The following is a 20,559-nucleotide window of genomic DNA, read 5'->3' on the forward strand; positions in this document are numbered from 1 at the left end:
ATTAATGCATTCAGGGAATTCTGCACTCTTAAGTGTTTCTCCTCTCGTTTTATATATGGTTTCCAGAAATTATATTAAAATGAGTCTGTATTTTTCTGCTAATTACAACAAGAACTTGTTTTTTGTTGTGTGTTTCTGAGACCAGTACCGGGGAAAATTATAAATCAACAGTAAGCAATGTTCCCAGAATTATTAAATGCACCAAACCCAAAACTGATCAGTAGTTATGCAAGACATCTGGCACATTAGTTTATATCAGGTATCTCCAATATTTTTGTATTGAAAACCACCCTCTCTTTTTACAGGGTTACTCCAAAAAAAGAACAGGGCCAAATTCAGAATAATGATTAATTCACTAAAATGCAACTAATTAAAATATAACTAATGAGATTACTATCCTTAAAAAAACTTTCCTGTTCTGTCATGTTTAATAGGATGTTCAGTCTAGCACCAATGTTGGGAGAAATTGGATCACAATTACAGTTTTTGGGCTAGTACTATATTGCCTATAGTCCTGAGGTCTTGGATTGTGCAGATCCGATTACAAGTTGAGAGGATTGTGTTCTGTTTGGCCAGACATTTCAACACTATCCTAAGGTAACTTATAAGAGGAGCATGACCAGGGACACACTTATTGATAGATTTGACAAAAGTGGTTAAAAAAAAGTGAGTAGCATTGAAGCATTTTTACATGGGAGCATCATTTTTGCATGGAATTAGTCCATGTTTCATTTAATTTACTCCCCTTTTAGTATTATGCATCCGAGATAGTGGGATTCAGAAGAAGAGCAAGTTTTCCCCCCACGATATTCATCTATTTGCTCAGTGAATTAACTTCATTTGTACACTATCTTTCTACTCAAATGAGTACTATGCATGAGGAGTATAAGGTTCCTCAAGGCATGAGGAAAGATACCACACTGTTAGTAATATTAATATTGTAACAGTAATGTGAAAATTAAGACTAAAATATTCATCAGTTGAAATTCTGACCAAGAGATGCAAAGAATTTCAAGCATTTAAGTATGTTCATTAGCCACAGTTGAAAATATCATATTTATTTTGTTACATACTGTAAATAGGGATTGTTCTAAAAAGTGAGTTGATTACCTGTAATGAGAACACTGTATTATCCTGCTTAGAATAGATCATTGTAACTAATAAGTAATTAATTACTCCTTCATGATTAAATAAAAGTTCATTGATTTCAAAGCTCTGTTTGAATTCAGCCCCTTAAGAATTTATTCTGAAATTTTCTCATTTATAGTACCGTAATTTATATGTAATGTAAAGATTTTTTTTAAAAAATTAAAGAGTTGTATTTGGAAAGTTACCATCCATTGTCAAAATTGTATAATGTTTTGGTTTTTTAAAATTAGTTTTATGCAACATTGCTGTAGACTGTATAAGTCAGACATGTCAAACACAAGGCCCGCGGGCCGGATGTGGCCCAACATGTGGTTCCATCCGGCCTGGGGACCTGCTCTGAAAAGAGCGAAGGACTGGCCTGCCGCACCTCGGCCTCGCCCAGGCCGACCGGGCGCTGATCTACAACCTGGTTGCATCCATCAAAGCCAGAACATGCTCAGCGTTAAATCCACAGGGTAGCCCCGCCCCCTTCTGTGCACGCACAAGCAGAGTCCAGCATCCCTGCTGGCTGTCTTGTCATGCAGGCTGACTTCATACAGGATGCCGGAGCTGGCTGTCTTCTATGCGCACACTCAGGGGGCGGGGCAGAGGTGGCAAGGCAGCTCCTTGCTGATTCCAGTGGATCTTAGGCTGAGCGCATTCTGGCTTTGATGGATGCAACCAGGTTGCAGATCAATTCCAACCCCCCCCCACCAACACTTCCAGCCTTGCAGCCACAAGGCTTTCCTTTCACTGGGACAGACCCCCCCCCAATGCGGGATAGCAGCGCTGGCAATCTCCGTCTCATATCACCCCTTACTGAGCATGGAGGAAGGAAAGAAATGAGAAGGGGAGAAGGAAGGAAGTGTAGGGGAGAGGGGAATGGGGGGGGAGATCGGCGCTGGCTGGGAGGCTTTGCCAGAACACTGATGTTTCGGAAGAGAGTTCAGGAGCTCCAGAGGCCTCTGCGGAGGCTGGGGGCAGGGCAGGGCTCTTGGGGAGGGATTTTTAAAGGGGAAGAGAAGATTGACTGGGGGAAGAAGATTTTAGTTTCTTTTTTCCAGAGAGACAAGCCAGAAGGAGGGAGAACAAGGTAGGAAGGCAAAAAGGCTTTTTATTCTCTCTCCAGAGTCTGGCCGTCTCCTTATAAAGGTAATCCTTATTTAGCATTGTTCTCAGTTACAATGGTGATGAAAAAGTAGCTTTGCAACCAATGCTTGTGTTGTATCTTTGCAGTGTATCTCTCTTTTTGTCTCCCTTGTGTTCACCATTACAGTCAGTATGCATTGTCCTGTGTCTGATCCTGCTCTAACTGCAACAAGTCTACTGTATGACCTTAATTGATTAGAATGTGGCAGCTGGCTGGCATTGCTGCCTGACCCCAACAAGACCCTAATCAGTTTGACACTGCTTCCTAAGTGGCTTATGGCTGGCATCCATGAATGTACTAGGCAAACAGCTGGCACTAGCGGATTGCTTTCAACATGTATTCCCCATTGTGTGCCTATTTACTCTCTTGTAATCCCTTCCTCTTCAATGAATGTAAATACGAACATTAATTTCCTTCTTGCTAATTATCCCAGTGCCAGGATCAGCATTCTATAGGGCAGAGTGGGGGGGAGGCTATTAGGTTTGCTGTTTTATCCTTGTTTGACAGGTTCCAGAAACTTTCCCCAACATTTGGGCTAACCCACCTTTTTGGGGTCATATCCTTCTGATGTTGTTAAGCAAAGAAAGAACAGCTGTGGTCATGTAATGTTCACTTAGCAACCATTTTGCTAGAAAAGAGAAGGTGGCGACCATTGGTAAGGTGGTGATAAGTGCATCATTGGGACACATTAAAAAATAGATTGGAGATGGATTGCCTTGGAGAAATTCTATCTGCAATATGTGGTCCCTAGGAGACGAAAACATTTTGACGGCACATAGTCTACCACTTTGTTTAATGACCAAGTCATCACTCTTTACCATTGCTGGTCCCAGTTGTGCTTACTAAACAAGGACTACTTGTATATGGGGAAAAAGTGATTATTGGAGACAATATATTTGTTCCACACTCTCAGTTCATCTTAAAAGATTGCATAATATTGGCATTTGCAGCATAAATGACTGGGGGAAACAGCAAACAATGGAAAGGAAGTATATATTTTGTTACCAAATGTTTATGTTGTTAATTAACACAGTGGTTTTTAATGTAATAAAATGAGAATTAACCTGAAATATTACAAAATCTGGTATCAAAAGCCTACTTTTAAATGTATCCAATTCTTAATAACCATGTAAGAAATAATTCCCTCAATTGAAGAACTAGTGCTGTGAAGAACTAGTGACAAACCAACTCTGAGCTTGGCTGCTTAGAAATAAGGTTAGGAACTGTAATGCACTAATGAAGAAAAACTTAAAATGCTGCCTTATGGTAGTTGTTGTTTCTGCTGAATCTGTAAAGCATAAAGTGAGTGAAATCTAAGTGTTTGGGACATCTTGAGCTTGTTCACATGTAACTAATGCACAAAGGAGTATTCAGTATTCTATGCTGATGAAAATGTATTTCATTTAGTGAAGGCTTAACAGAATTTTGTGGCTTCCCCAAGATTGTTTCAAAATATTGGAGGCTTTTGGAAAGTGCCAAAAATCATCATAGTGGGAAGGCAATTATTCAAAATTGTCACCCTACCTTATCTGGTAGTGGAAGCCTCTATTGCAGAGGTCCCCAACCTTTTGGGCAACAGGAACCTGTTCCATAGAGAGAGGTTTTTCCACGGACTGGAGAGTGTGTGATTTTGGGTGCTGCCTGCATCCCGCAGATGGGGTTTTGCTTGTTTGTGCGGACTGGTTGCTAGCATGCCATGGCCCGGTACTGGTCCAGGGACTGGGGGTTGGGGACCCCTGCTCTATTGTATCAAAAGCCTTGTGTCCATAGTGACCATCCATCATTGGATATAGTTCTAAGAAATGAAACATGCTGTTTTAATCAGAGTCGAAAAATAGAAATTCAACTCTGTATATTAAGAGAAATATATTTTGCGTCAGTTTTCCCGCAGCGGTTTGATGGTGATAAAAAAAAATATCTGATTCAAAAAATACAGATTGGTATTATAAGGGACATTGTTGTATTTATAGAAATTGATGATGATATTTGTTTCCTTTGATGAAAATTCTGCAATTACTCCTTTATGTGGAAAATAAAAATGAACAAATAAATAAGCCTGTGGCATTTTGCAAACTAAGTTCCAGTTAACTGATAGAGTAACTGCTTCTGTATGGATTCCACATCATTCTAATCATATAATTCTCAGAAGAAAATCTATACTCACCAATACTTTAATCATGTAACAATTCTTTGGATTCAGTAAGGGAAACTAACACAAAGAGTTTGTACAAATATGCCCAAGACCTCTTTGTATCTTTTCTAATTAGCTTTTTCTTTCTTTTTAAGCTGCCCAGTTATATTGTCTTTATAAGCTGTTGCAGTGACTGTAAAAACTGAGGAAATAACTTAAGTACATTGATTATGTTTTTCTAGGGCTTCATTTAAAAAGCTGGCTTGCCTGTAAACTAAAAATACTCTAGGCAAATGTTCTCATATAAAACTATGTATTTTCTCCTCTCTCTTGTTCATGTTTTGGAGGAGATTAATTGTGTAACAACATCCTCAGGAATGTGATATCTCCACCATCTTGTGCTTTGGAACAGATACTGTGCACGCACTCTTGGCTGAAAATAAGTATTATAGTTGTCTGTTGAAATTGCTTTGTTAAAAGTAGTGAAATTAAGCTATATGAAACCAAATCATTTAATGTCATTAATAGTACATCTGGCATATTTCAGTCAAAATATACAAAGGTTATAAGATTATGCTTTCTTGCAGACTGCTGCTGGTCACTTTATCATTTGAGGTTTATGGCAAATTGTTTAGAGAGGTCGTTTTAGAGGTTTATGTATAGATTCACTATCCATAGGTGCATATCTGCTCTAATGCAGCTCTTTAAGTTAAACAAAGGAATTCAGCATCTGTTTCCGAGAATCTTTCTTTTAATGGTTTGGGTAGGCCTCTAGTTTGAAAAGCATGGAGTTAATTCAAAGGACTTACAGTAGGTCTTGATTTAATGTTCCAATTATACTTGTAGTCCTATTTTATCCGAAGAATCAAGTATTCTCCTATCTATAATGCAAACCACATGTAGAAGGTTGAATCCTGTTTTCTGCCAGCATTTTGGTAAATTAATTTTTGATCCCAGCTAAGCTTATCAGCCATCTTTCTACAGAGATCAGACAGGATATACTGTACATCTGACAAATGTTTCTGGAAGTAAACATTTTTAAATTGATGATATGGCAGTTCAATTTACATTTTAAGTGCTTCAACATCTTCCTTGTGGACTTGCCCCCCCCTTTTCCTTTTAATAATTGTTTAAGGGTTTATAAAAAAAGTTGTGGGATCGGTTTGAAAGCATATTTATTGTATTCAGTTCAAACATATGTTTCATTATAAATATAGTCATTAGGAATTCACCTGTTTTTGACATTTTCTGCATTTTGCATTCTTTGAAAGGGAAACAGTTAGAAGACACAGCAGCATCTGGAAGTAAGGGTGGCAGGTTAAGATGGACCAAAGCAGCATTGGTGATGTTGTGATGCAATACTTTTTCCATATGCCTCAAGATGTTGCACGCACCCAGAAGACACTGCCTCTTTTGTTCCAAAGCTCATTTGGCTCACCTTTCCTCCTGGCTGTTCCACTGGTTTTGAAGTTGGATTTGTTATATTTAATATTCCCTTGTCTGTGAACAAGATAAGCAGATCCCTGCTGAATTCTCCTATAGTCAAGGAAGATGGATGGGGACAAACTCTGTTATAGTGTGCTCAAATCTTGAGTGCAGGCAATGAAGTAGTTTAGCTCATCTTTGACTGGAGAATAAGCCAGGTTTCCTGAAAGATTGCTTTTCAGTTTCAGACTGGGCTGGTCTCACCTCAAAAGTGTAACTAATATCTAAGAAAAAAGTTGTAAGAATTGTAAGGCTGAGCCCGAGGGAGGAGTCAAACGAGTCATCAATCTTGAGTCCCATCATGCCCATAAGAGATCTAAGTCCAGCTCACCTTGAATCCAGTTGACTCTTACCTACCGCCAATTTGCTTTGACCATTAGTCGTTCAGATTCTTGTAGAGAGCATAAACTTGCAATAAACCTTAATATTCATTGAACTGCTTGGACCTCTCATTTCCCTGCGCTTGATAAGTGTGCTCTGCAGATTTTATTAGCAAAATCGGCTTGTAAAGCATCGTATACTACAGGCATTTCTGCACTCATTTCTTTAGTTATGTCTTCATTCCCTCAGTTCAATTTTGTACCCTGGCATTTTTGTTATCTAGGCTGAGCATCTGGGTTCTGATGGCTTTCCTTCACAATGGAGGAGAAGGAATGAAATCTTGGGTATGTGCTGCTACAGGTAGGCCTTGCTTAATGGTGCCAATTGAGATGGAAACACTGTTGATAAGCAACACAATAGTTAAGTTGAAAAACCACATGACCACACCACTTAGCAACAGCAATTCTGGCAGTCTTGGCTGCTGTTGTTAGGTGAGGGCCACATGGGTCATTAAGTGAGGCCTAACACGACTGGCTTTCAACTTCTGCTGGTTTCCCCATTGACTTTGTTTGTTGGAGGCTGGCAAGAAAAGTCACAAATCATGATTATATGTCTGTGGACCACTGCAGCAGTCACAAATCCAGGCCAATTACCGAGCACCTGGATCACAGTCATTTGCTTCAGGGCCCCTGTGACTGCCAGAATTTGAGGATCAGTTGTAAGTAGTATTCATTCAGCATGGCTTAAGTTCAAACAGTCTCTGAATGAGTGGTTGTTAAATGAGGACCATCTGTACTTCCTTTTCCTCTGTCAGCACATCTGGTCTGCCTGAGTCAGGGTTGGGAAGATGAAGAGGAAAAAAAATCAATACATGTTCTCTGCAGTGAGAATTCTGTGAAACTAGGGTACATCACTGTGGCAGTAAAGGGTGGGGAGATAATTAGGTGGGAGATAATTACTCTGTTTTCCTGATGCAGTAGTCTGCCTCTCGGGCTGTATAAATCAATAAATATTTAACAGATTTTTTTTCTACAAACTTGTGGTATTTGTAAAACAAATAATTATGGTGTAACAAATGTTTATGCGGCTGAGAGGTACAAACCAAAACAAGTTTAGCTTGCATTACTTCTGAAAGGAATCCCACAACTTACAATCCTGCCTGCCACTGACTTCTATAGTGGTTAACTGGCAGTTAATGTCCATTATCAATTAACAGTGAAATGTTCAATAAAGCATCTACAATAAATAAACTAACCCACCGTCATTTCATAGCAACAGAAAAGATATTCACTTCAGTATATTAAAACCCCTAGATTGTTCCAATCAGTGAAGACACAATATAAGGAAGAACTCGGTTTTGAACAGTTTCTGAAACAAGATGTGGGTGATAGCAAATCTAATTTCAACAGAGAGAGTGTTGCAAAGAGTAAGTGCTGTTACTGAAATGTAGTACTGCACCTCAGCCCCCTTCTTCATTGAAGTAGGCTACCACTGGCAGCTTCTGCTAGGAGATTGGCCATGCTGATTTTAATTAGGAAAAAAAATATCATGATGTATAGGACTTTATAGGGCAAAATTGGCACTTTGTACTGGATTCTGAATTCTGTTGGAAGCCAGTGCAGGTGTAATGTGCTCCCAACAACTGCTGGCTAAGACACAAGGTACTGCATCTTGTATCACCTAACAGTCTTATGTAGAGCACATGTAGCAGTCCAGGCAGGTAGTAATAACAGCAGAAGTTACTCTGCAGGGTCCTCTCACCAAATAGAACCAGAACTGGCCTCTAGCCACAACCTCCACTTGATCAGCCAACAATAAACTGAGTCTAGGAGGACCCCTTCCTCAACAAGAGAAAATAATATAGCCAACAAAGCCTCTTGATTTACAGTAATTAGACATCTTGTTTGTTGGGTTCTGCTTCAGACTGCCGTGCTGCATCCAGATCCTAGATCATTCTTTGGCATAATCTTAAGTTATGATGAAAAACTGGATATCTGTTGTGATTCAGTGTCAGCCTGTGCTCCCAGCAGCTGAGTGAGGAGGAGGAGGAGGAGGAGGAGGAGGAGGAGGAGGAGGAGGAGGAGGAGGAGGTTTGGAGAGCCTTCGGTGTCAGAGGGAGGCTCTGATGCACTGCAGGACTCTCAGCCTGGCCCCTCCAGTTGTGTTCCTCATGAGGCTCAGCTGTGTGAGGAGGAGGAGTCGGACTCAGAGGAGTCACAGTTGAATCTGTTCAGAGACGCTAGAACCAGAAGGCAACCCAGCAGAGCAGAGCAGAGAAAATCTATGAGCCAACTCAGTGAAAGGAGGAGAAAGCATTGAGAAGCCACGCCTTGGGACAGATAATAAAAGGGGAAGGTGTGGGCAGTGCTGGTTGCTGAAGGCAACCGTTCAGAGACATTCAAAGAGAATCCTGGTCTGTTCTTGCTAATCTGTTTGACTCTTGTTGGATGTTTTGAATCATGTATTTTTGGTTGAAGAAAATATTCTGCTGCTTTTTTGTTTGAAAGACTTTATTATTTGGAACTGTAAATAAATTTGGGTTGGGTTTTTCCCAGCCTATTGATTGTTAAAAGGAAAAAGGGGTTGTCCCTGACACACAAACAGGGCCGGTTGTAGGCTGGAACAGAACAATATCATCCTGGTCTTGGTGCTGCTGTACCCCAGTCCGATTCATGACCTTTTCTATTGGTTTCACCTGAATGTTAAATATTAGGAAAGAGAAAACTTTGTTTTTACTTTTGTTGTTTTATTTGATTGTTGTGTGCTGTCCAGAGCCTTTGATGAGATGGATGACTATATAAATTAGACAGACAGACAAACAAAACCCTCTTTCCTTACTATCCTCAACTGGAGCCACCTGCTAGCAGGAGCAGAACAGTGCCTCTAGTCCAGGGGTGTCAAACTGCTGGCCTGCGGGCCGGATGCGTCATGCCAAAACCGTGCCCACCCCAGCTCCGGCAATGGGGAAAAAGTCATGATACGTCGCGACACATCACGTGACATTGCAAGTTTGACATCCCTGCTCTAGTCCCTAGTCCTCAGAGACAATCCAGAAGGATTCCGTGGTGGTGTTGAAAGCTGCTGAAGACCAGAAGGGGCATATTTCCCCATCCAAGTCCTAGCGGAGGTCATTTGCTTTGCCTTGGTCTTTTTTCCATCATTGGAAGTCCTGCTTTTTTTATTTATTGAGTCTCATTTCCATAAAACAGATTTTGAAAAAATAGAAAGAGAACCCCAGGGCTGTTGTAAGATGTGTTTACTTTGCAGTGTCTTGCACAATAAAATATTTATAGGAAGTTTGTAAAGTACACAATGATCTTCCTCTGTTCTCTTGTTGCTTCCTTTCAAAGAAATGATCTTTCATTTAATGGAGAATAATAATAATTCCAGATCAGCTCCATTATCCACTTTCATTTCCTGATATCCCTAAACTGAGATAACATATTGTATTCACATGAAGAAAGAATTAGTGTTGTTAGTATAATTACATTTTGAAAGAATTCTTAAGGTCAGAAATCTGATGATAGTGTCTTATTTTATTAAATGCTACATGTAGCTTGTCTCCTAAACCTAGTAGCTTTTCTCAAGTTTCACTTTTGGAGAGTTTGTTGTTTTCCAATGCTGTATTTCCTTTTGCTTGGCTATCAATCTGTTGTTACTGAAAACAGACCCATTCAGAATTGATTTTTTAAGTGGGGGACTGTTGACATGTTGGGTACATGTGGTGCAGATAATTGAGTTTCAGCCTCTGCCAGAATGTTTCAAACATTATCAGACTTCACCATCTCCAATAAAGTTGACCCTGTATGCAGACAAATCTTCCATATCCCCAGGATTATTCACTGTATACATCTGTCCCTCTGATTGTTATGCTCCCATTGAAATTAATGAAATTAAACATTAATATTCTAGACCAGTGGTGGCGAACCTATGGCACACGTGCCAGAGGCGGCACTCAGAGCCCTCTCTGTGGGCATGCATGACATGCCCTGGAGATGGTGTGGGACTGGCCCCCTCCATCCTGACCCTGCCCACCCAGTCCACCATGGCCACGCCTGGCCGGCACCCAGTGATAAGTGGGTTTTGGGTTGCAGTTTGGGCACTGGGTCTCTAAAAGGTTCACCATCACTGTTCTAGACTAAGGCATTTGTGGGTGCATCAGCAGTCTTTCTCAGTAGTCTCAGCAACTGGCTGATCATATTTGGGCCCTGAAGCTCAACAGGATTACCTGGCTAGGACTGAAATGGGAGATTACTATGGAACTGCAGTGCTGGCTTAGGAATCATCTGGATAGGGGTGGGGCATTATGGCCATTTTATGCTGGCTCAGGAATTCTGGGGGTTAAAATCCACAAGTCATAAAGGGGCCATAGTTCCCCACCCCTGATCCAGGTGATTGTCAGTGTTGCTGTTCAGAATTCTGTATGAATATATCCTTAGTATTAGCACAAATCAAGTTTAACTTGAAGGAATTTATCCCTGAACATAGCTGTTAACAGACTTGGTATTTATTTATAAAATTCATATGGTTTTCCATCTTACCAAAAGTAACTTTGCACATTGTCCAACAGTAAGATAAGATAACAAATGTAAAAAAAAATAGGTATAAAATATAAAAATCTATGTTAGTAAATATTTTAATAACCAAAGATGCAAACCACAGGTGAAGGAGGGTAAGAAGAGCCACCTCAACAGTGGAGTCATTTAAGAAAGCAGGTATGAAATGTAGTACTAAAACATGAGGATGCAAACTTATTTTCTGAAGTTTTCTATTGTGTATTTTGGAAGAAGATGACCTTCTTCAGAGTTCAGAAGTGATGTTTTTGCTCTGTTTCTTTTCTTACCAGTTTAGGTGTGAAATTTCTGATTTTTTGGGGTTTTTTTTTTAAAAAAAATTCTGACAATTTAGGATGTGGAATATATATTCTGCTCCAAAGGAAATAGTTTTTCCATGAAATCATCTGTTTCTGGAATGGAGGGGAAGATTCTAAGTTTAGCTTTCCTCTTACCGCTTTATTAAGCTTTGTAAAAAAAAAATTTAAATGGATTCATAGAACTTTTACTTTTTCCTCCATGCACCGTGTCCCATTATTGCAATAAAAGCAGGATTAAATGCTATTTTTTTCTAATAACTCTTAATATATGAACCCGTGTAGTCATGTAAAAAAAAAAGCAAGGGAAGCTATTTTATTAAAGTATCATACAAAAAAGGTCAAGAAAGAAAGAAACAATTGGTTTTTTAAAGTTGTTTATCCTGTTTTAAAAAAACAAGGAGTTTTCATGTAAGATGTTTTGTGCTGCCACATCACCTCACACAGAATTTTATGGGACTGCAGGTGTTTTTAGTTTCTATTTAAAACATATTCTGTGTTTTCCCCCATTTCTTTCCTACTATAATGCTAGAATTGATAGATGATGCTTATTGATTGGTAGTGCTAGAAAAAATGTAAGCCCGATTTAATATAGCCCTTATTTTTAATGATTTTTCATCTCTGTTATTACAAGGGTCGTGTGCTGCCTTGAATTCAATCCAGAAGAGATCTTTTGGGGTACAAATGCACAACTAGTCTACAACTTATTAAAGCAATAGCATTTGTTCCCAAGATTACACAGCCAAAGCAATGAGTGGTAGATTGTCCTATGTGCCCAAAGCAATTTTTCCCCCAAATAAAGTCTAAAACATTGCACTGTTCTTTTCCCTACTTTGTCCTTACCCACTATCTTCCCCTGTACGAGAAAACTATGCTAATTGAGGATAGCTTATCAACAAAAGGTTATTACTGGTAGTCCTTGCTTAGCTACCACTTGTTCAGTGACCAATTCAAAGTTATGAAAGTGCTGAATAAGGATTGCAGTTAGTCCTGGAAGTTGCAGCTATCACAGTGTCCCCACAGCCATGTGATCACGAATTTGGGGATTTTGCAGCGGGAACACACGATAGTGGCAAGTCATGTGGTTATCATTTGCAGCTTTCACTACCGGCCTCTGATAAGCGAAGCTGGCAGGAAGTCAGAGGTTGTGCTCATGTAACTTTGTGCTTAATAACCCTGCATGATTTGCTTAATGACTGCCATCAGATCTGCCACTATAAGTCAGCGCAGTCATTTGTTTTACAACCATGTTGCTTTATGATGGAGTTCCCGGTCTTAATTATGATTAATTGTGGACTACCTGTAATATTTAATGTATGGGATAAAAATACACCGTAGTTTTTGGTAGATATTTCATTCCTTATGTTGGAATTGTAGGAGCTGAAGTGCACATACAAAAAACTGCAGGTTGGGGAAAACTGCTGTAATATTTTTTTTTATGTGGCAGCAAGAGAGAGAAAGAGGGAGAAAGAGAGATTTTGCATGAAAACTTGACACAAGATTTAAACAGCTAATTTTGATGGAATTGGATACTGGATATTGGATATATAATTACATTTTTAGTAGTGGTTTCCATCTGCATCTTCTGGAAGCCTACAAAAGTCCCAACTCGTATGTCTTATGGAAGCAATATAAGTTTTTATATTACTGTGACAAGAAGGAGCCAGATGAACTTCCATCAGTGCCAGGGAAATGCCAATACAGCTGAGCCACAGTACAGCTGAATAGCAACAAGTAATGCTACTGTTGTATTTGATGTGGCTAGCATGGCAAACTGTCTGATCAGCAGAAGCAACTTGTACTTCTAGGACCGTGGTGGCGAACCTACGGCACGCGTGCCACAGGTGGCACGCAGAGCACGCTCTCTGGGCACACGCACCATTGGCCCAGTCCTAGGCCTTCAGCTGGGTTATATAAAATCTTTTCTCTTTAGGCCTCCGCCGCCGTGTGTAAAAAAAAAAAAGGTTCAATCAATCAATCAATTTCAACTTCTCACGGGGAAAAAAAAGATCGCGCAAAGTTGGAATTGATTGATTGATTGAACTTTTTAGTCCCACCCAGTCTGCTGTTACCTCAGCCATGCCTACCCAGTGGGCTACGCCCACCCAATGGGCCACGCCCACCGACGATGCATAAGTGGGTTTTGGGTTGCAGTTTGGGCACTCGGTCTATAAAAGGTTTGCCATCGCTGCTCTAGGAGAAGAAGCGATCAGGAAAAGCTCCAGGGAACAGCCAGACGCTGGAAGCTTCACTGAACTGAACAAGATACTTCACTATTTGAACTATTCTGAGGAAGCTTTTTTTGTTCTAAGAACTTCGAATTGCTTCCAAAACTGAGAGAGATTTTTTTTTATAAGTCTCCATGCATTTCTTCACCATATAGTTTACCTGGCAAATAGGAGCATTTTTTTTTAAAAATAAATTTCAGTAAGAACAAAAGGGAAAAGAAGAGGAAAATATCCAGGGACAATAATGACAAATATTTATAAGGATCTGGAAACCACTATCCATTGGCAAGAAAATTTTAAGTTCTCAGCTGCATCTTTCCACAATATAAGTTGAAAAGGAGGTGGTTGATACGAATATTTTATCTACAGAAATAATAAAAAGAAAACCATATGCCCAGAAAATTGTTTTTGTCGATGTATCCTTAGCAGCCTTATTTTTTCTAGCGTCATGAAGTAGGTTCCAGGGTTTAATATTTTGTAAACTAAATGCATCTACATAAATAGTGTAATTCTTTTTTTTTATTGAAAAGTTTTTCAATACATTTTATCTTTAACAAACCAACCCCTCCCCACCCCCTCCCCCTTCCCAACCCAGCCCAACCCTCCCCCCTCCCCTTCCCCCCTCCCCAACTTCCCAGAGCTAAATACAAGGTATAAAAGTAAAAAAAACAATCATAAACTACCATATGCTAACAACAATAAGCTATTAGGTCTATCGCACTTTAGCTCTTATAAAATGATTACAAGCAATATAAATATCACATCAATACTTATTCAAATGCTAAATGAAACTTTTTAGTCCCATATTTATTCTGGATGTAATCAATCCATTTTTTCCACTCCACGATATATCGTTGTTGCGAATGGTCTTTCAAATACGCCGAAATCTTTGCCATTTCTGCCAGGTTAGAAACTTTTAAAGTCCATTCCTCTAAAGTCGGCAGTTCTTCCTAATAGTGTAATTCTTTACTCTGTCATCCTTCATTGCATTTATTAGATTTCAGGTAGACCATAGTGTTGTGCTTGGGTTAAATAATTAGCACTGAGTTAGTACGTTACCTATTACCTAACCATAATCCTTAAGGAAAATGGCCAAGCTATAACGTAGTCTGTATAGGATTTGTTGTTATGAATGCAGTTTGCTTGAAAAAATGTTTGAAGTGTTCTCTGGATCTCTGTTTAACAAGACCATTTAATTAGTCTTCATTCCTTACCAAACTCTTCCCTGATTTGCAAGTCTGTTATTAGTGGCTACTTCTTGGATTCAGTAACTCTCTAATCTGCTGGTTTCTTCCTTTCTTCTAAATGTTGCCACACCAGCTACTAGGGTGGAACTGTGCTTTTAAGTTTGAAATGAATAGTGTTTTACCACGAATGGAAAGCATTTTCACTCTTGTGCCATACTGACTATGCATTTATCCCCAAATACATTTTGAGCATTATTATTTCTCTGACCTTCCTTGTGTACTGAACTGCTGAAAACCTTTCACGAATTTCTTCCATCTCTATTTTAAATAAAAACAAAAGTTATCTTTCAGTTCAAGCATATTTATTGATTAATTTTGGTGATTAGATTATTAAAACTCTGATAGGACTATAAAATAAGTTCCTTCATGTAGTTTCTCTCCCCCCCCCCCCAGGAAATGATGGTATTTTAAATAAGGACGATTTAAGCATATCAAACCAGCTTAAGTACTTTGTGCGGCCAGGTTGAATCGGTTATTGGTTTAATTGGTTATTGGTTTAATATGAACTTCAACTAAAGTTCAAATATTTCTTGTCATAGAAAGTATTGATCTAATTACAATAGTCTAGTACAGTGATGGCGAACCTTTTGTAGACCGAGTGCCCAAACTACAACCCAAAACCCACTTATGCATCGTCGGGTGCCAGGTGGGCATGGCCCATTGGGTGGGTGTGGCCCATTGGGTGGGCGTGGCCCACTGGGTGGGCATGGCTGAGGTAACGGCAGACTGGGTGGGACTAAAAAGTTCAATCAATCAATTCCAACTTTGCACGATCTTTTTTTCCCCCACGAGAAGTTGAAATTGATTGAACATATTTTTTTTTGGACACGGTGGCAGAGGCCTAAAGCGAAAAGGTTTTTATAAAACCCAGCTGAAGGCCTAGGACTGGGGCGATGGTGTGTGTGCCCACAGAGAGGGCTCTGCGTGCCACCTGTGGCACACGTGCCGTAGGTTCGTCACCACGGGTCTAGTATTTGGAACTGATTTATGAAACCGTTTGAAATCTGTGTAGGAATGTTTTTTTCAGTTGGAATTCAGGGTTGGACAGCCTGTGAACCATAAGTAACCCTGGTCCAAATTTTTGTAACTGCCAGGGACCTCCAAGAAAGTACTACCAAATTTATCTACCAACTGGCAGAATAGGTGCACTAACCTTGCTGTTAATTCTTCCATTGTGCTTCCTGTGATCATTGGGGACCTTTGATGGCCAAATAAATGCAATACAGTAAGGGCAAAGTCCAGGTCCTGGTGACACAAAGATTGACCCTGAGTAAGTTAAACTAACAGATTTAAGATGTAGGAGATGACCTAACCGAGCCCAAGGGTGGGATTAAGGGCATCAGTTTAGAGTCACTATGACCTGTAAAACAACTAAGTCCAGCCCCCACCCTTGGAATCCATTCACAGTTACCTGACATCAATTCTCCTTGACCATTAATAGATCAGATTCTTGTATATAGGTTGCATGGAATTTAGAACTGTATCCTGGCTCCTGATTTCCTGTGCCTGACATAAATATCTTACATACGGTAAAAAGGTAAAGGTAAAGGTTCCCCCGCACATGCATGCTAGTCGTTTCCGACTCTAGGGGCCGGTGCTCATCTCCGTTTCAAAGCCGAAGAGCCAGCGCTTGTCCGAGGACGTCTCCGTGGTCATGTGGCCGGCATGACTAGACGCCAAAGGCGCACGGAACGCTGTTACCTTCCCACCGCAGTGGATCCCTATTTTTCTACTTGCATTTTTTTTACGTGCTTTCGAACTGCTAGGTTGGCAGAAGCTGGGACGAGTAACAGGCGCTCACTCTGCTACGCGGCCACTTGATCATATAATTGTTTTATAAATCAAATTTATAATTGATGTCTCACATTAAAGAAAAAGTATTTAATCTAATTACTTTCAAAAACTGTGCTGTAAGGAAAAGAGTGGATCCACCACTAAAAAATCATGTTGATAGGCTCTCACTTTGGTTTCATGGCAGTCTGTAAACAAAAATGATGCTTATGTGGCTTTTAAGGAAGAAGTGAACTGTACGTGTTCAGAACATAATGTATTCAGCCGTTTGTACTGTACCAAAAATCAGAATGCATTATTTATTAGATTTATGTGCCACCCATCTCTACTAGAGGTGACTATATTTAGCCATGATTTGCTAAAGAATCATTAGTCTGGTGGTCTTCACTGTGATGTAGTAATGATTTGTTTATGGTTTAATAACCTGTTATTAAACCTGTTTAATAACGCTTGCTCCTGGGGAGGAAAGCCATGGCAAATCTAGACAGCACACTAAAAAGCAGAGACATCACCCTGTCAACAAAAGTGCGTATAGTCAAGGCTATGGTCTTCCCAGTTGCAATGTATGGCAGTGAAAGTTGGACCATAAGAAAGGCTGAGCGCCAAAGAATTGAGGCCTTTGAACTGTGGTGCTGGAGAAGACTCCTGCGAGTCCCTTGGACCGCAAGGCGATCAAACCGGTCAGTCCTAGAGGAGATCAATCCTGACTGCTCTTTAGAAGGCCAGATCCTGAAGCTAAAACTCAAGTACTTTGGCCACCTAATGAGAAGGAAGGACTCACTGGAGAAGAGCCTAATGCTGGGAAAGATCGAGGGCAATAGAAGAAGGGGACGACAGAGAATGAGGTGGCTGGATGGAGTCACTGAAGCAGTAGGCGTGAGCTTAAATGGACTCCAGAAGATGGTAGAGGACAGGAAGGCCTGGAGGAATGTTGTCCATAGGGTCGCGATGGGTCGGACACGACTTCGCAGCTAACAACAACAACAACAACAAACCTGTTAAAGCCTGCAGTTTCTCAGACTGATCTCCTTTGAAAGCTGGTAAATAGTCTCAGATCAGTGTTTTCCTATATTAAAGTATATTTCACAGCACACCCTTCCTTTTTACATGATCACTCCCTGGCAGCCTTCCAAAATACCTACCACATTACTTCCCATTTCCTCTAAAATCTTAAAAACAATCTCTCATTTTCCCTTTGCTGAAATGGTTTGGGCTTTACATATCTTAGTCCCTAGGAACCATTGATCTGGTGCCCTTCGACTGCTATTGCAAGAATTCTTGAGAAGCTCTTGTAATTGAAAACAGAAGGTCAAAGAAGTCTCAGGATAATCTGTTAAATTAAGTCAGGCTTTGTGCATTTATTTCATTTTACTTTAGAATCTAGCAAGAAGCCTGGTGTACACACACCTGACATATTATTCCTCTTTTTCTTTTTTTCTTTTTTCTTTTTTGAAATCAGGCTGACTTCCAACTTGCTCTTTTCTCCCTTTCCATGTGCCACAGTTTCTAAGTATAAAGTTGTCGTCATTAATGTTGATCCATCATTGTTAACATGTAAGCTATAGTATTCACACATATGAGAACATGGATTGTTGTGTTGACATGGTGGGTGGGAATCATTGTTAAGGTCCTTCCTGCAAAGGCTAGGTCTAACAAGAACCAGGAGATCCCCTGATCCCACGGGAGGAGATAGAAGAGTTGTGACAAAGGAGGGTTTTGCCACTGGCTTAAAAGGTGCAGCATATATTGAAGAATTTCAGACCTGCGTAATGTTATCTTAAGTGTGGTTCTTTTGTGTCTATTTGCTTCATGGACTTTACTAGACTTCCTTGGTTCAAACTTTTGAAAACCAGTTTGGTAAGCCAAAACACAGCTGCTCTGGAAGGAGAGGTTTTTACTTTTATGCATTTTTGATCTTTTTTTTTCCTCCCCTCCAAAACTTCCTTAAATCCTTCCAGTGATGTTTATAACTTTTGCTTTGCTGGAGTTAGTATGGATTGTTTAATGTTTAACTGCTGTTCTGGCATGTTGTCAGAGTTTTCTTGGTAGAGTCAGTGAGAGAAGAGGCCAGTTTTTCAAAGTTTCTCTCTGGGCATTAACGTAATGGTCGGTAATTCAGTTACTCAATATTAGAGCAAACACAGATATGAAAGAGAACAACAACAACAACAACAAGCCTACCTCCCCTACACTGATCATTCTTTCTAAGATAAAAAACTTACAAAATGTGTTGTTTGACTCAATTTAGAGTTGGCAGTTGGGTTATAAAACTGGGGATGAGAAGTGGAATGAATCCACCCTATTCTGTTTCTTTCTACCTATGAATTGCATTGCTTAGGCACCTTTGCATGCTAATGCATGGGTTCTCCATCTTTTCTGGGGAAAAAATTATGCATTTAAAAGATTGAGATTATAGAATGGGCATCTAGAGAGAGCCAGTTTGGTCTAGTGGTTAAGGCAGCAGCCTAGAAATGAGATTTTGAGTTCTGCTTCCACTTTAGACACAAAGCCAGTTGGGTGACTTTAGGCCATTCACTGTTTCTCAGCCATAAGAAGGAACAGGTATAATGGCCAGCCACTTCTGAAATCTTGCCAAGAAAACTTGTCTAAGCAGTTGCCGGGAGTCAGCACCCACTTGAAAGCTCACAGCATCAAAACACAGTGGCTGCTATATAAGGTGTAGCCAGCCACAATGTGTGCAGTGCTTTCAGAGTTGCTTTGCAAAGATACAGGAAAATAATTGTAGCAATTACTGGGCCGCGGCATGCCAGCAACCGGTCCGCACAACAAGCGAAGCCCCATCCGCGGGATGCAGTCAGCACACAAAACCATGCCCCCTCCGGTCCGTGGAAAAACACCTCATCGGAACTGGTCCCTGATGCTTTATAATGTGTTAGCACATTATAAAGCAGTAGTTTCCCAGAACACAAAAAGGCTGAGGGTACCTCCCAATCTCCCTTTTATTCTGCCCCAGGATATCCTTTGTTCTAACCACTAAAATGACTCAGAAGAAAACAGTAGCAAACCATGTCCATATTATTTTATGACCTTTTTGCCGCAGTTGTTTAGCGAATCACACTGCAACTGTTAAGTGGATCTTGTGACTATTAAGTGAATCTGGCTTCATCCTTTGACTTTGCTTGTCGGAAGCAGGCTGGGATAAATGCCTGCCAGTTGGTCACATGACCATGGGAATACCGGCAACAGTGGTAAGTGTGAAAATCAGTCATAGGTCACTTTTTTTTCAGTGCTGTTGTAACGGTCGCAAAATGAATGGTTGTAAGTTGAGGACTAGCGGTATGCATCCAGGATTCAACTTCAGTCAAGGGAGTTAATAATATATATGAATAGGCTCATAGGCACCTCACCTTGCAGACTTTTTTTTTATTTCAAAAGCAGATTTTTATGGTGATGCAGAGTTTGGAATATGTGCATGACTAAAAGCAATTATGAAGAACAGTGCAAATAATTGCATAGACATAGGAGAATTATGATTGCTAATAATCGTACCTCTCCTGCTAAAACCTGTTAGAGTTGAATTCCTTGTGGACGTTCAGGAAGCAGTTGATAAAAAATAGTGTTGAGCTAAACTGATTATTCTCAACAGACTGCCTTTTTTCTGCTAGATTTGTCAAAGAAGAATTTTTATGCTGATTACTGGTCCAAATACATTTTGCTTCCCTAGGCAAGTTGTTTACTATAATATGTCCATGTCTGTTGTTTTAGACCACCAAAAATGGTGCCTATGTGTTCTATATTATAAAACGTGGACAGAAATCATAGCCCTTTTAATGCCCGAATATTATGTAATATACTGCTTTGAAATGCTGTGTGTGACTTGAGCCTCTTTTGGTTGACGTGTGGGATGGAGAAAGTCACACTACTCTTTGACCATGAAAATCAAGAATAAATTTTAATTACTCTCGATTTTCATGGTCAAAGAGCATACACACCCTGGGTCCCCCAAAGGCTCAAGAACTGCACGTCTAGTTCTATTTGATGCTTACTGATAGAGTGCATATATACAACTTACTCTGAGAGGACTACATGCAAAGGATAAGATGAAGTCAAAAATTTATGTTGGGTAAGTCTTGAAAATTTGTGCAAAGTAGAAGAAGGTATTCTGGAAGAAGGCAGAGAAATTTCATGGATATTTTGTTCAGTTGATGGAAACTTAAGATAAAGTCTCCACGTTGAGGAAAACATCC

General features: G+C 40.0%; 1 protein-coding gene across 2 annotated transcripts in view; it reads left to right on the forward strand.

The window, feature by feature from the left end:
• Positions 1-401: 401 nt before the first annotated feature.
• Positions 402-20,559, forward strand: part of TANC1 (tetratricopeptide repeat, ankyrin repeat and coiled-coil containing 1) — a 138,365-nt gene continuing 118,207 nt past the window's right edge. For both annotated transcript variants that reach the window (XM_081313979.1, XM_081313980.1), the window contains exon 1: positions 402-597. The gene's annotated coding sequence lies outside the window, so the exon portion shown is untranslated. The remainder of the gene's footprint in view (positions 598-20,559) is intronic.

This window comes from Vipera berus (assembly GCF_964194415.1).
Source record: "Vipera berus genome assembly, chromosome: 1".
Classification (NCBI taxonomy): domain Eukaryota; kingdom Metazoa; phylum Chordata; class Lepidosauria; order Squamata; family Viperidae; genus Vipera; species Vipera berus.